At 48.4% G+C, this 12,977-nt stretch overlaps 1 long non-coding RNA gene across 1 annotated transcript; it reads left to right on the top strand.

Moving 5' to 3' along the window:
* The first annotated feature begins 7,321 nt into the window (after window positions 1-7,321).
* Window positions 7,322-8,935, top strand: LOC130848010 (uncharacterized). The gene is made up of 3 exons (XR_009052509.1): window positions 7,322-7,447; window positions 8,325-8,413; window positions 8,914-8,935. It is a non-coding gene; the product is annotated as an uncharacterized LOC130848010 (long non-coding RNA).
* The last annotated feature ends 4,042 nt before the right edge of the window (window positions 8,936-12,977 follow it).

Here is a 12,977-nt window from a genome sequence, read left to right as displayed (position 1 = left end):
AGGGCACCTCAGTGGTTTAGGCATTTTGTTTCATCACCATGATTTTTCTGTACAAAATCAGACTTGACTTTGTCTTTCAGTGTTTTCGTTTTCATAAATCAGTGAGCTGCTCCTCTGATCAGCCCCCTTTCTACCTGCTCCCCCAGTCATGGCTTTGCTGCACGTAGGATCGGAGAGGGAAACCAAAATGCAGCAAACATCTACTAGATTCGAGGCTGTAAAGAAACAAATGCTGCCTGTCATCCCAGTTCTACAAGGCTTAGCCATTGCAGTCGCGCCCGCACCGACAGTACCCCTGAGGGAAATTCAAGATGGAGAAAGACAAGAAGCATCCTGGGCTCTGGATACACTGGCCCTAAGTAGTTAAGATGCATATCTAAGGAAAAGTTTCAGTGATGCAAGATTCTTGCATCTTCTCAGACATAGAAAAACAGTAAAATCATTAACTTGAGACGTCTGTTCTTTGTGGTCAGAAGTCATCTTTTTATGCTTGGCTGCATGTTTTCCCCAGCAAAATAAAAGTGCATGTATTTTTTGTTTGTTTTTAACCTGGAATTTTAATTACGTACATAAATAGCAACAGGAAAACGAGGAGTTCTAAGGCTGAAACGTTATCTCTAAATGAAAGAATTTCAGATAAGTCCACTTGTAGTATGACACCATTCTAGATAACAAGAGACCTAGCTTCGTTTTTTCCTGGCTCCTCCCTTATACCTCTCGTTGGGCTGCAGGCTGACAAGCCCTGTACTCGCCCAGCCTTGAGACCAGGAGTCAGTGACAGAGACATCAGTGGTTTAATGGCTGGGAGACTGTCTGAAGCAAGGTCCTGGGGCGATACCCTTTGCTTCTGGGGGCAGGGGCTGTTATAGGAGGAATTAAGTCTGATTGGCTCCATGGTTACCAGAGAAAACAGCAGAGGGGCACACCCTCCACTGCTCCTTTGATAAGCTGTTGGGAACCATCATTAGCTGGGCCCTGGAGCAAGAATGTAGGAAGGTCAGTTCTGTAGGTGGGATGTAGGTGAAGCAGGCACTGGTCCAGTGGGAGGTGGTGGGGATGTACAAAGAGCAAGAGAACAGCTGTCCTGAGTGGCCTAACCATACAGGCCTTCAGAACAGCTCCTGAGAGCTAGCTGAGAGGCTCTCTCTGGAGCTATAGGCCCCCGTAAGGTCCCCGAATAACACTTAACTCATGACTTTTGTTTTTTCGTGTTTTTCTTTCAGTCAGTAAGGCATTGTGTTGGGTGGCTTCATGACATCAATTTAATTCTCAATTTCCTCTACTTTGCATTAACAAAGTCAACAAGATAGATATTACTACCTTGGTTTCACAGATGAGGAAACCGCGGCCGAGGGAAGGTAGGGAATCCCGCTCCAGTGCTATGGGCAGGAGGCCTGAAACCAGGATCCAGAGCTTCACTTCTTCTGCTAGTTTCAGCTGCCTCTCGTTCCCTTCCCTCTCAGGCTCCTGTCACCACCAGCAACCGTGAGGAAGAATGATGCTTTAAATGGAATTACATCCAATGTGCGTCCTTGATTCCAACATGATGAGGCAAGTAGTTAGAAACGCTCCAAAAAAAAGACTCGAGGTGCTTACCCACCCATCATACTCTGGATTTTTGAGATGCTGAGATTGCTTAGCTACTGCTTTGTCAGGGTCAAGGCACAGAGGCAGGGACATGGGGCTGGGCTGGGGAAGGGAGCTGTGAGCCCACGTCAGTGCAGTTGAATTTATTTTGCCAGACTTGCTTGGCATGATTTCTGTAGCCACAGGTCCTATTCCCATTGACTGGTAACTGTTCTCCCAGGGAGCCAGCCCTCCCTTGTCCGACCCAGGGTCCTGGGGCCACATGCCAAAGCCCCAAGGCTAGCAGGAAGCCACCCTGCAGGACAGGAACAGCGCTGGCAACCACAGCCTGGCTTCAAACCCTCCAGCCCTGTGACCCTGGACAAGTTTCCTCAACTCCTTCGAATTTCAGGATTTAGTTTGATTTTCTTTGAAAAGTGGAATAAGCAGGATCTACTTCAGAGGCTTCTTTGGAAGATGACACATGGGGTGTATTCAGTACCAAGCGTGTAGGATGCTAAATGTTCACCCTCCACAGTGGCCCCAGCTCAGCTCTGCATGTGTCCTGACCTGCGGGAGGGAAGGAAAAGAATGTCTTAGAGATGCGGGGAGAGTGCGAAGGAGGGAACCCAGCAGAGTGGAGGGGAGTGGGGGAGACAGCCTGCCTCCCCGTCTACCGTCAGTGGTTTTCTCTCTTGCCCCTAAAAGGATCCTTTATGCGCTGTGAGTGGCTTCCAGGGTCCTGATCACATGAGAGCCGCACCTTTCCCTCTGCGGGAAAACAAACCCAGGTGCTGCAGGGGAGCTGGGCTGGGATGGGGGTAGGGGGAGGTGTGCAAGAGCAGCAGGAGGGACAGTGTCAAGGACTGCAGAGGACAGACAAGAACAGGAAAGGGTTTGTTTACAGCCTCTAGTCTCTCCCGGACGTGAGGAAGGACTCTGCACTTTCACCCTGAACTTGGTCTGGTTTGACAGTGGCCTTGTTTCCAGACACGCAGGCTGACCTCACCTGTAACACGGGGATGCAGAAGTCCTGTCACTCCCCCGGGCGCAGAATGTTCAGAGGACAAACAAGCAACCGGAGCATCGGTGGGAAATCACAAGAGCGCACTGGAGAGGGGTGGGCAGGGGTCTCCATCCCCCTCCCCGTAAACACGCAGGGGACCTACGGGCTGCGTATGATAAACAGTGAGGACCTGGAAGCCAAATATGCACGTTTGCTAAATCACCCAAGGACTCTCTTCGTTTATGTTCACTTGTTTATTCAAAAAATATTTTTAATTGAAATATATTTGATACACAGCATGGTATACATTTAAGGTGTACAGCGTGTTGATGTGATACATTTATACATTGGAATATGATTGCCATTATAGCCATAGTTAGTACCGCTGTCATGTCACATAATTATCTGTGCGGGGCGGGGAGAGTAATTAAGATCTAGTCTCAACAAGTTGGATGATTACAGTACAATATTGTTGTCTGTATTCACTAGACTGTGTGTTAGATGTCTAGGACTTATTTATCTACTGGTTGTAAGTCTGTGCCCTTAAACAACATCTCTCCCATTCTCTTGCCCCCCAGCCCCTGGGAACCACCATTTTGCTCTCTGTTTTTACAAGGTTGGCTTCTCTAAGATTCCACATATAAGTGAGATCATACAGTATCTGACTTTCTCCGTCTGACTTCTTTCACTTAGCATGATGTCCTCAGAGTCCATCCATGTTGTCGCAAATGACAGAACTTCCTTTTTTCTCATGGCTGAATAATATTCCGTTCTATGCATATACCACATCCTCTTTATCACAAATACATTTTGAGCACTTTCTGCGTTCCATGTCCACTGGGGAAAAATAAATGCACAGCGTGAGGGTTGTGAGTTAAGCTTTATTTGGGGCAAAATGAGGACTATAGCCTGGGAGACAGCCTCTCAGAGAGCGCTGAGGAAATGCTCTGAAGAGGTAGGAGGGTATATCAGCATATACGTGATTTGGGGGAAGGAGGACACGTGAAATTGAGCACAGATGTTGGCAGAGGCTTGCTGCTAGTCTCCTGAAGGTTACCACTAGTCAGGAGGAGAAGATGTCTTCGTTAATGCTCTTAATGCTTTTCTAGATATGAGAAGATGCAAGAATTTGGGCTCATAAAATCTTCTCCTGAAAATATCTAACTATCTGAGGGCCTATTCTGCCAGTTTTTCCCTGAGCACAGAATGCTTCATTCCCGACCTCCGCCCTGAACTCCTTTCATGGGTTGTGGAAGGCCCGCGACTGCAGTGGCTGGTGAGTCCATCCTGGTAGAGGCGGGTGGCGAGTGCCAGTTTCTAGCGGGCAGCTGGCACCATGCTGGGTGGTGGGCCGTGCCACGGGAGGGCAACTGGACGATGGTTACCCCTCTGATCCTGGTATCAAACAGACCATTGCAGGTTGGAGATTCAGGTTCAGGGTGGTTCCTGGGGCGTCTTGGGATCATCCCCCAAGGAGAGGGGGGCAGGACCCAGCACTGGGAGAAGCTGAGCTGCAGTGCAGGCCCAGCAAAGCCCTCTCCCCCTCATGAGAGCTCTGATGCCGAAACAGCCCTTCAGAGTTGACCTGGCTTGTCCGGGGAAGGCCGGGCCTGATGCCCCACGGCGATCAGTCCGTGGACATGGGCTGCCCTGGGAGGGCACGTGGCTTTAGTTGAGGCTGCTCTCAGGGACTGAGGCAATCTTGAAAGGGCTCTTCACTGGAAAGCTCTCTGCACACAAGGATCCCAGCAGGCAGATGTGGGCGGCACACTGCTGTGTCTACCCTGCTGGCTCTGAAATCTGACTCCGCGACTCCCTGCCTGTGTGACCTCGGGCAAGAGGCTCAGCCTCTGAATCACAGTTTGCCCATCTGACACATGGGGGTGATAACTCCACCCATGCTGTAGAGTTATCCGGAGGAGAGAGTGAGTTAATCCTCACCACAGTGAAACCCATAGAGCGCGTTCCATGTGTGTCATGGTGGTGGTGTTATTTCTAGGATCAAGTAAGGTTTGGCCCTGAGGGAACTTGTAGTCGATCATACAGTTTCAGACAATCCGGTGCGATGAGCGTGTGCACGTGGGGACCCAGGGGTCCCTAGGAGGGGCCCCTCACCTGGTCTTGGGAAGGCTTCCCGACAGGCAGGGGTGGCTGGGGTAGGACGGGGAGCGAGTGGGTGAAAGACAGTGGCCCCCACCTGAGTCACCCACCAGGGCAAACACAGGCCTTTGCCGAGGACACGCCTTCTGCTGTGAGTGTGGCCGTCCCCATTTGCTCTCCTGCTTGATGGGCTGGAACCAGGCCTTGCAGACACCCTGGGCCTTAGAGCCAAGGAGGCTGGTGGGCAGGGTGGGGGTGGGGCCCAGCCCCGCCCGGGACCATGCTGAGGCCCTCCCTGTGACACGAGATCTTTGTGGGCACTGGGGCAGGGGTTGTCCTGCCTGGCTGGGAATTGGGCACCCTCCTCTGCTAACACAGGAGAGAGAAACAAGTGACCTGGGTCTTCCCTTCCATTGCTCTCAGCCCCAGGAAGTCATCTGAGCGCCGTACAGGGCATCAGGAAAGCAATCGGCTGTGTGGCCTTGAACCAGTCACTCCACCTCCTTGGAGCCGGGTATCCTTTTCTTTAAAATAACGAGGTTGAAGAGGATGGTGCCCGAGTCCCTCTTTGCTCTGGCATTCTGCATCTGGGGAATTTTCTCGTCGCCGGTTTCTTACAAAGTCGTGGGTGCTGCTGTTTGATCCTTGCTTAGCTTTTCTTTCTTCAAGGGGGCCGTTTCCTATTCTGCCTTCCTCTTGAGCTCTTAAGAAGCTCTCAAGGCCACTGACAATCAGAGGCCTGCTGCCTCCTCTCGAACAGCCTCCCACGGAGGAAACAGAAACAATAGGAAGCACTTCCGCAGCAGCCTGGGGCCCCTGCCAGCCAGCGGCATCCAAGTTGTTTTTCGGGCACCACCTCTGTTTCCCCAACCGCACCCCACCCTCCGCCCGGCCCTCCCTCTAGACCAAGGTTCCCCGTGGTGAGGACCGCCAGGATTGGCCAGGAGAGGCCACCCCCAGGCCTTTGCCCCCTTCCGTCAGCCCCCTCCCAGGCCTACACTGTGAGTTCTGCTTCTCTCTCAAGGCCTCCCCCTCTGTGCAGCCTTCCCTGGGCTCTGTGGCTGGAAAGAGTCAGTTCTTCTGGACACAGCAGCAAGTCTTGGCCCCATCTTATTCTGCGGTCTATTAGAATGAGTTGTTAGCACAGGTGATCCCCACTGCCCTCCCCCACGGTGCCCCCAGCCTCGTGTGTGCATACAGTAGGTGCCGGGTAAGAGGTTGCAGTGGGGAAAGGAAGGGATAGAAACAGCACAAATCTCTACAGGAAGCTCGGTGGTGCATCTGGGGCAAAAATTGGTCCCTGTTTATTGCTTATGGCCAACATAAAAGATAAAATAAAAATCTGTGGAGAGTGCGTGGGCTCCAGGTATCTCCACTGGATAGCCCGGCCCAGGAACAAGGAAGTAGGCTATCCTGAAGCTCGCCCTGTGTGATTGCTGACAGCACTAGAAAAGTCACTCGAAATGAACCTGATGCTGCCCTCGGCTGCCCCTTGCTCTGAGCATATGGAATGTGTGTGTGAGTGGCAGGGGGGGTGAGACCCTGATCTTCAGTTCAAGGGTCTGCTCACGGGGCTGCCCGAGGTATGATCTGGAAAGGAGTGGCGTTTGTTCCACGTGCTGCCTGACCTGACTGAGGAGCAGCAGGAACTGGGGGTGCAGTAGCAGGGGATGAGTTCAGGGAGGTGAGGGCTGGGGGGCAGGGAGCTGGTGGTGGGGACACCCTGCAGGGCTCTTAGGGACAGGAGGCACTACTGCTGGTTTTGAATAGGTGAGGGGGAGACCTGATGTATGTGCTAACGGTGCTCTGTGAGGAGGGACTGTCATCAGCCCATTTCACGGATAAAGAGACTGAAGCAGAGAATGTCAGGAACTTGCCTGACCTCCCCCATCCCCCACGGCCATCTGAGGGCTCACTCTCCACCCCAGTGCCCTGCTTCTTGCCGTCCCACTCTGCATTTGCTTCTCTCTCAGTTGCTCGCTCTTTTGGGATCTCCCTCCCCTTCCCCACTTGAATGCGAGGTCCATGAGACCAGGGGCTGTTTGCTTCCCTGCTGCATCCTCCGTGCCTTGAAGGATGCCTGGCGCATAATAGGAGTTCAATGACCCTCTGCTGATGAGGGGACGAGGACAGGAAATGCAGACAGCCCGGAGAGGGGGTGCCGGCACACGGGATGCTGAGTTCCAGGTTCCCATGGGAACTCCTGGGGCTCTAACGAGCCTGAGGTCAGATGTGTGGGTGTTTGCTTGGGACCACTCCCTACCCCGCCACGGCACAGGCATCTTGGAGAGCCAGAGAAGGGCGGCTTGGCTGTCCACTGTCACTCATTTACCAATTTCTTCCTTCTTCCACATATTCCCTCACTCAGCCATCCAACACGCGTCACCTGAGCCCCTACTCTGTGTCTGGCACTGGGAGGGGTTGGCACACAAGTAATCGAGGTCGCGTGCCTGCCCTTTGCGTCCTTGGAGGGGACAGACCAAAGGGAAAGATGACGGCTAGGGAGGAAGTAAATAAGGGGCCCTGAGCTTCCAGCGGGTGGGCGGGGAGGCCTGTCGGAGGACAGGACAGCTGTGGGGCAGCAGTTCTCAGCAGGGAGAAAGCGTCACAAAGCTGTCAGAAGCAGGGCAGCCTGCAGGAGGGAAGGGGCTCAGCCGTGTTTGAGAAAGGGGAGCCAGTGTGGCTGGAGCACCCAGCGTGGGGTGGGGGAGAGGGAGTTCCAGGGACAGGTGAGAGGCAGGCACCCAAAGACCCCGTGGGCCTCAGCCGCCGAAGGTAAGTGAAGGGGATGGTCCTCAGTAGGGGTGGGGGAGAGGCCGTGGGATCCATGGTTTGTAGAGACACCCCTCCCCCCCCCCAGCAGCAGTGGGCCTGGGTGGACACTTCAGGGAGATGGAGGGGGCTGCTGGGATGTTTCGCAGAGAGAGCCTGCGGCTGGGGCCTTGGGAAGGAGAGCGCTCACCGGAGCAGGTTTAGAAAACAGAAGTGGCGGGACTTGCTGGGGTGGGTGCAGGGGTGAGGGAGAAAGGAATCAAAGAGTTCCCTGGCTTCTGGCCCCAGCAACAGGGGAGGCACCAGCTGTGGGGAGAAAGAGAAGAATGCCAAAAGTCTTTTGAGCTCAAGGCCAAGACTGCTATTTGTTTAATTTGCACAATACCTCTTTGCTGGGCCAGAAATACAATATACAAAACAAGCCCTAGGGTTTTCTGCTGCAGTCACGGTATTTCCTGCCCTGTTTTTTACCTTGGAGCCTGGGCAGTCACCTGACTGGCCCAGTCCCTGACCTTGGCCTCCCAGGGGGAGGCAGGGACTTACTGTACACATTCTTCCCGCTGGTTTGCTGGGCTCTGCTGGCACAGGGTCTGCTTAAAGGCACATTCCAGGTCCTGGGGGGTGGGGTGGGCAGGAGTGCCTTGTGTGTATGCATGTGAGGAGGGCCGTGTGGAGGGAAGGCACACATGTGCCTTCAGTAAAGTCCAGGCTCTGCTGGGTGCTTAATATCACAGGTCACCTAATGACATAGATATTATTATCCCCATTATTTAAATAAGGAAACTGACAGAGAGGCCTCTTGAGTGCGCAAAGCCCTGCAGGAGACTGCTCAGTTCCCATAAATCCAAACCCTACTTTACTAGTCACCCTTTCCTTCCAGGTGGAGACTGAGCTACTTTTTCTGCCTTGGTCCCATTCCCTCCGCACCCTCCCACATACCGTATGCGGAACATCCAAGCGGTCTTTACGGTGAGCGGCCCCCTCACCCTAGCACCTGTCTTCCTACTGGAGGGTATGTGGGCCTCCATACTGGTTTTCCCAAACTCAGGGCAGAGCTACTTGTGTGTGGCTTCCTAAACAACTGGCCCTCACTGACAGGAGGGTGTGTGGACTCCCAGCTCCCTGGGGCAAAGATGTGCACCGATTTCTACCCACCCCATCATGCAGTTAAGGGTTGACTCCCCTGGTGTTGTCTCAGGAGGAGGAGGGAGGGGAGTACCAGATGCAGGACGTGGGCTTTAAACGCATCAGGATGGGAGGCCTCAGGCATCTAAGAGATACCTCCCTGGGGGAGCCCACCTTGTGGACTTTGGCCCAAACAACTCCAGCAGCTGCCGAACATGGCATAACTCTGGGTGCAGGACCCAGACATACCTGTGCACGAGTTCTTTTAAACCTTCAAGGATTTAAACTCTTGAAAGGGGTTTTGTTTGATTAACACTTATGGTTTGTCTTCTGAATTATTTTAGTCACAGAAGACTTGAACGGAAGGTAAGAGGAAAATGAAAGACATTGGTAATTCCACCAGCCGAAGATACTGTGGTGAGCATTTACCAGATGGTTCTAGGTCATCCGTAGCGTCGTGTGAAGTGATGGTGTGGCATGCACCATAATCTTCTATCAGCTATCACTTATGTAGGAGGTTTCCAGCTTTCTCTTTGAGATAAATCTTTGCAAGGTGATTTCCAAATTGCATGACACTGTGGTGCGCCAGGGAGCGTGAGAAACCAGGGGACAGATGGGACCCATTTACGTGGAGCTACTGTCTATGTGATGAAGAAGGCATTTTCAATCCATGTAGAAGGGATGAATCACTTGATGAATGATGCTGGGACAACTTGCTATTTATATTAAAAAAATGAAAATAAATCTCTATACCATGCCAGAGCTCCATCCAAAATTCAGATAGAATTGTGACTTAAATATTTTTTAAAAGCCCTATATGTATGTATTATAAATTAGAATATTTACCAATTTATAAAGAGCTCTGTGAAATTATTAAGAAAAAAGGAACACATTTCAATGGAAAGAAGAGAAAACCTCACAAATATACAAACATCTCCCAAATAAAATGACTAGTAAACATAAGCAACATCCTCATTATAATAAAAGAAATGCAAATTAGCACAAAAATATACCATTCTAACCAAATGGACTTTAAAAAATTTCCATTGCTTCTTTTCAGAAACCCTGAGCTGGAGCCAGACTTTCTGAGATGTCCTTCGTGCTTGCATCCTTTTAGCCTGGTCCATGATGTGACTCACCTGCAAGGCCACACACCTGGCTTCTCCCTACTTTCCTAGGAATGACTCCTCACCTTTCCAGGCTCAGCTGAAGTTCTAGCTTTTTCTAAAACTGGGGCACCTCTCCTACCTGAAAATCCCATCGCTCTGAGAGTGTCATTCCTTTTATATTAGTATATGGAACTGCAGTTTGATTTATTTTTGTATGAAAGGAATCTGTGTTCCCAACTAGAATGCGAGCCCTGTTCCTAAGTTGTTGCTGTATCCTCTGAGCCAAAAAGCCTTTTATATAAAGACAGTGTTTTTAAAAATCAGATTGATTGAGATATCATTCACATACCATAGAGTTTATTCATTTAAAGCGCATCATTCGGGGGCTTCCCTTGTGGTCCAGTGGCTAAGACTCCGTGCCCCCAGTGCAAGGGTCCCGGGTTTGATCCCTGGTCAGGGAACTAGATACCACATGCCTGCCTCAACTAAGGAGCCTGTGAGCCACAACTAAGGAGCCTGCCTGCCACAACTAAGACCTGGTACAACTAACTAAATAAATACATAAGTAAATAAATAAATATTTTTTAGAAAAAGTGCATAATTCAATCATTTTACTGTGTTCCTAGGGCTGTGCAAAATCACCAACATCGAGTTTAGAATGTTTTCATCACCTCAAAAAGGAACCACGTGCCCATTAGTAATCATTCCCCATTTCCTCTCAGGCCTAGACAACCACTAATCTTTCTTCTTCTGAGCATTTTCCTATTCTGGACATTTCATATACGTGACATCATAGAAGATGTGACCTTTCGTGACTGACTTCTTTCACTTAAGAACACGTTTTCAAGGTCCATCCAGGTTGCAGCATGTGTCAGTACTCCGTTCCTTTAAGTGGCTGAATAATATTACATTGCAGCAACATACCACATGTTGTTCAGCCACTCAACCATTGATGGGCATTTGGGTTGTTTCATTGTCAAGAGTTAAGCTACTCCATGGAATTGCTGCCTTGGCATCCATTTTGTTTGGCCAAGCAGCTCCAGGGACCTTAAACTGACACCCCACCCCCACCCCACCCCCGTCTCCTCCAAGCAAGCACATGCTCTGGACAGCAGCCCATGGAAGCACAAGCAAATGTAAGTTTCTCATGTGACTTCCCGACAGCTTTTGTGACCAACAGTCTCCACTGTCTCCCAGAGCCTATATGCCTTATGTGCCCCTTAGGTAAGACCATTGTGGAATTTAACAAAACCCCACTCCTTAAATTTGAATTAACCAATCCAACCTTAGCCTGGGAACCCCAAAGCACTCTACCCTCAGACCCTAATAGAGGCATGTGTCCTTGGCCTTGTGTCTCTCTCTGTCTGTACCCTGACTTCACCTCCCCGAGTGGACCCTTGAGGCATTGCATGTACGTCCTCTAGGACCTGTGAGTAATAAACTTCTCTATGTCAGTTTCCCTTGTGGTCCACTGTTGAACTGCAGCTCACTATCTAGCACCCTGTGCGCCACTTAACTCATGTTAAATTAACGCAGTCATAACATCTATGCTTTGCTTATGAATGATGCCACTAGGCATGCATGTGTACATGTTCTCTGTGGATATATGTTTTCAGTTTTCTTGGGTGTATACCTGTGGGTGGAATTGCTGGGTCACATGGCAACTCCATGTATAACATTTGGTGGAGTTGCCAAACTGTTTTCCATAGTGACTGTACCATTTTACATTCCCAGCAAAAATGTATGAATGTTTCAATTTCTCCACATTTTCAACAACATTTATTATCTTTTTGGTTATAGCCACCATGGTGGGTGTGATGTGATATCTCATTGTGGTTCTGATTTGTACTTCCCTAATGGCTAATGACATCTTCTCTTGTGCTTACTGGACATTTTTATATTTTCTTTGGTATAATATCTATTCAAATCCTTTGCCTATTTTTAATTGAATTTTTGGTTTCATTGCTTTTCTTTGTTTTTTCTATCCTCTATTTTATTTGTTTCTGCTATAATAGTTATTATTCCCTTCCTTCTGCTTTCTTTAAGTTTATTTTTTCTTCTTTTTCCAATGTCTTAAGGTAGAAGTTTAGATTATTAATTTGAAACCCTGCTTTTTTTAAAAAAATATAAGTTCCTTCTAAGTACTACTATAGCTTTATCCCCTAAGTTTTGGTATGTTGTGATTTCATTTTCACTTATCTCAAAGTGTTTTCTAATTTCTCTTGTAATTTTTTCTTTGAAGCATTTGTTACTTAGGAGTATTTTGTTTAATTTACACATATTCGTGAATTTCCCAAATTTCTTTCTGGTATTGACTTTCCAATTTCATCGCACTGTGGTTGGAGAACATATATTCTATTATTTCAATACTCAAATATGTTGAGGCTTGATTCTTTTGTCATAAGATACCCCTCTTTATCATTAGTAACATATTTTTAAGTCTGTATTGCCTGATTATTAGTAGAGCTACACACGCTGTACTAACACTAATCCTGGTTCTCTCCCTTTGTTCTTTAGGAATGGAGTTACTACCAGCATTATTCCCTTATTCCAATGCACTTTCGTTCCCAACAAACTCCTCTGTGCTGTTATTGTGCTCTTATGGGTTGTTATTTGCAAGATGTATTTTTCAGTTTTATTTAAAAACGCTTTCTGGATCTTTGAATCTAAAGTGTCTGTTTTCCATCTCATCCCTTTTTATAGCTGAGTAATATTCCATTGTATATATATGCCACATCTTCTTTATCCATTCATTTGTTGATGGGCATTTCGGTTGCTTCCATGTCCTGGCTATTGTAAATAGTGCTGCAATAAACATTATGGTACAAGTTTCTTTTGGGATTATGGTATATGCCCAATAATGGGATTACTGGATCATATGGTAGTTCCCTTGGTGTACCCCCCAAAAAATAATAAATAAATAAAGTGTCTGTTTTATTCTTTTATATTACATAAATATTTTCCAGTGTAACATGGTAGTTCCTTTAAATGTGTATATCCTAGTTATTTTCTTAGTGTTTGGCTGAAGGCTTACAATATGTATCTTAGCTTATCAGAATCTCTATCAGATTCATTCTAACTTAACTCTAGTGTGTTTAGAAATGTTAGTTCTATATAGCTCTACTCTACCCTCCCCTTTTTTGTGCTATTCTTCTTACTGTGCTTATGTCTATATATGTTACAAACCCAATGAAGCATTGTTATAATTATTACTTTATATAATTTTATGCCTTTTTAAAAATGTGAGAGAAGAAAGGAGAACAATGTATATTTAGAGGGTTTGTTATATTCAGCTTCTT

Source organism: Hippopotamus amphibius, chromosome 3, assembly GCF_030028045.1.
Source record: "Hippopotamus amphibius kiboko isolate mHipAmp2 chromosome 3, mHipAmp2.hap2, whole genome shotgun sequence".
Taxonomy (NCBI): Eukaryota; Metazoa; Chordata; class Mammalia; order Artiodactyla; family Hippopotamidae; genus Hippopotamus; species Hippopotamus amphibius.
The sequence above is the reverse complement of the archived record's forward strand: the minus strand, read 5'-3'. Positions and strand labels throughout refer to the sequence as shown.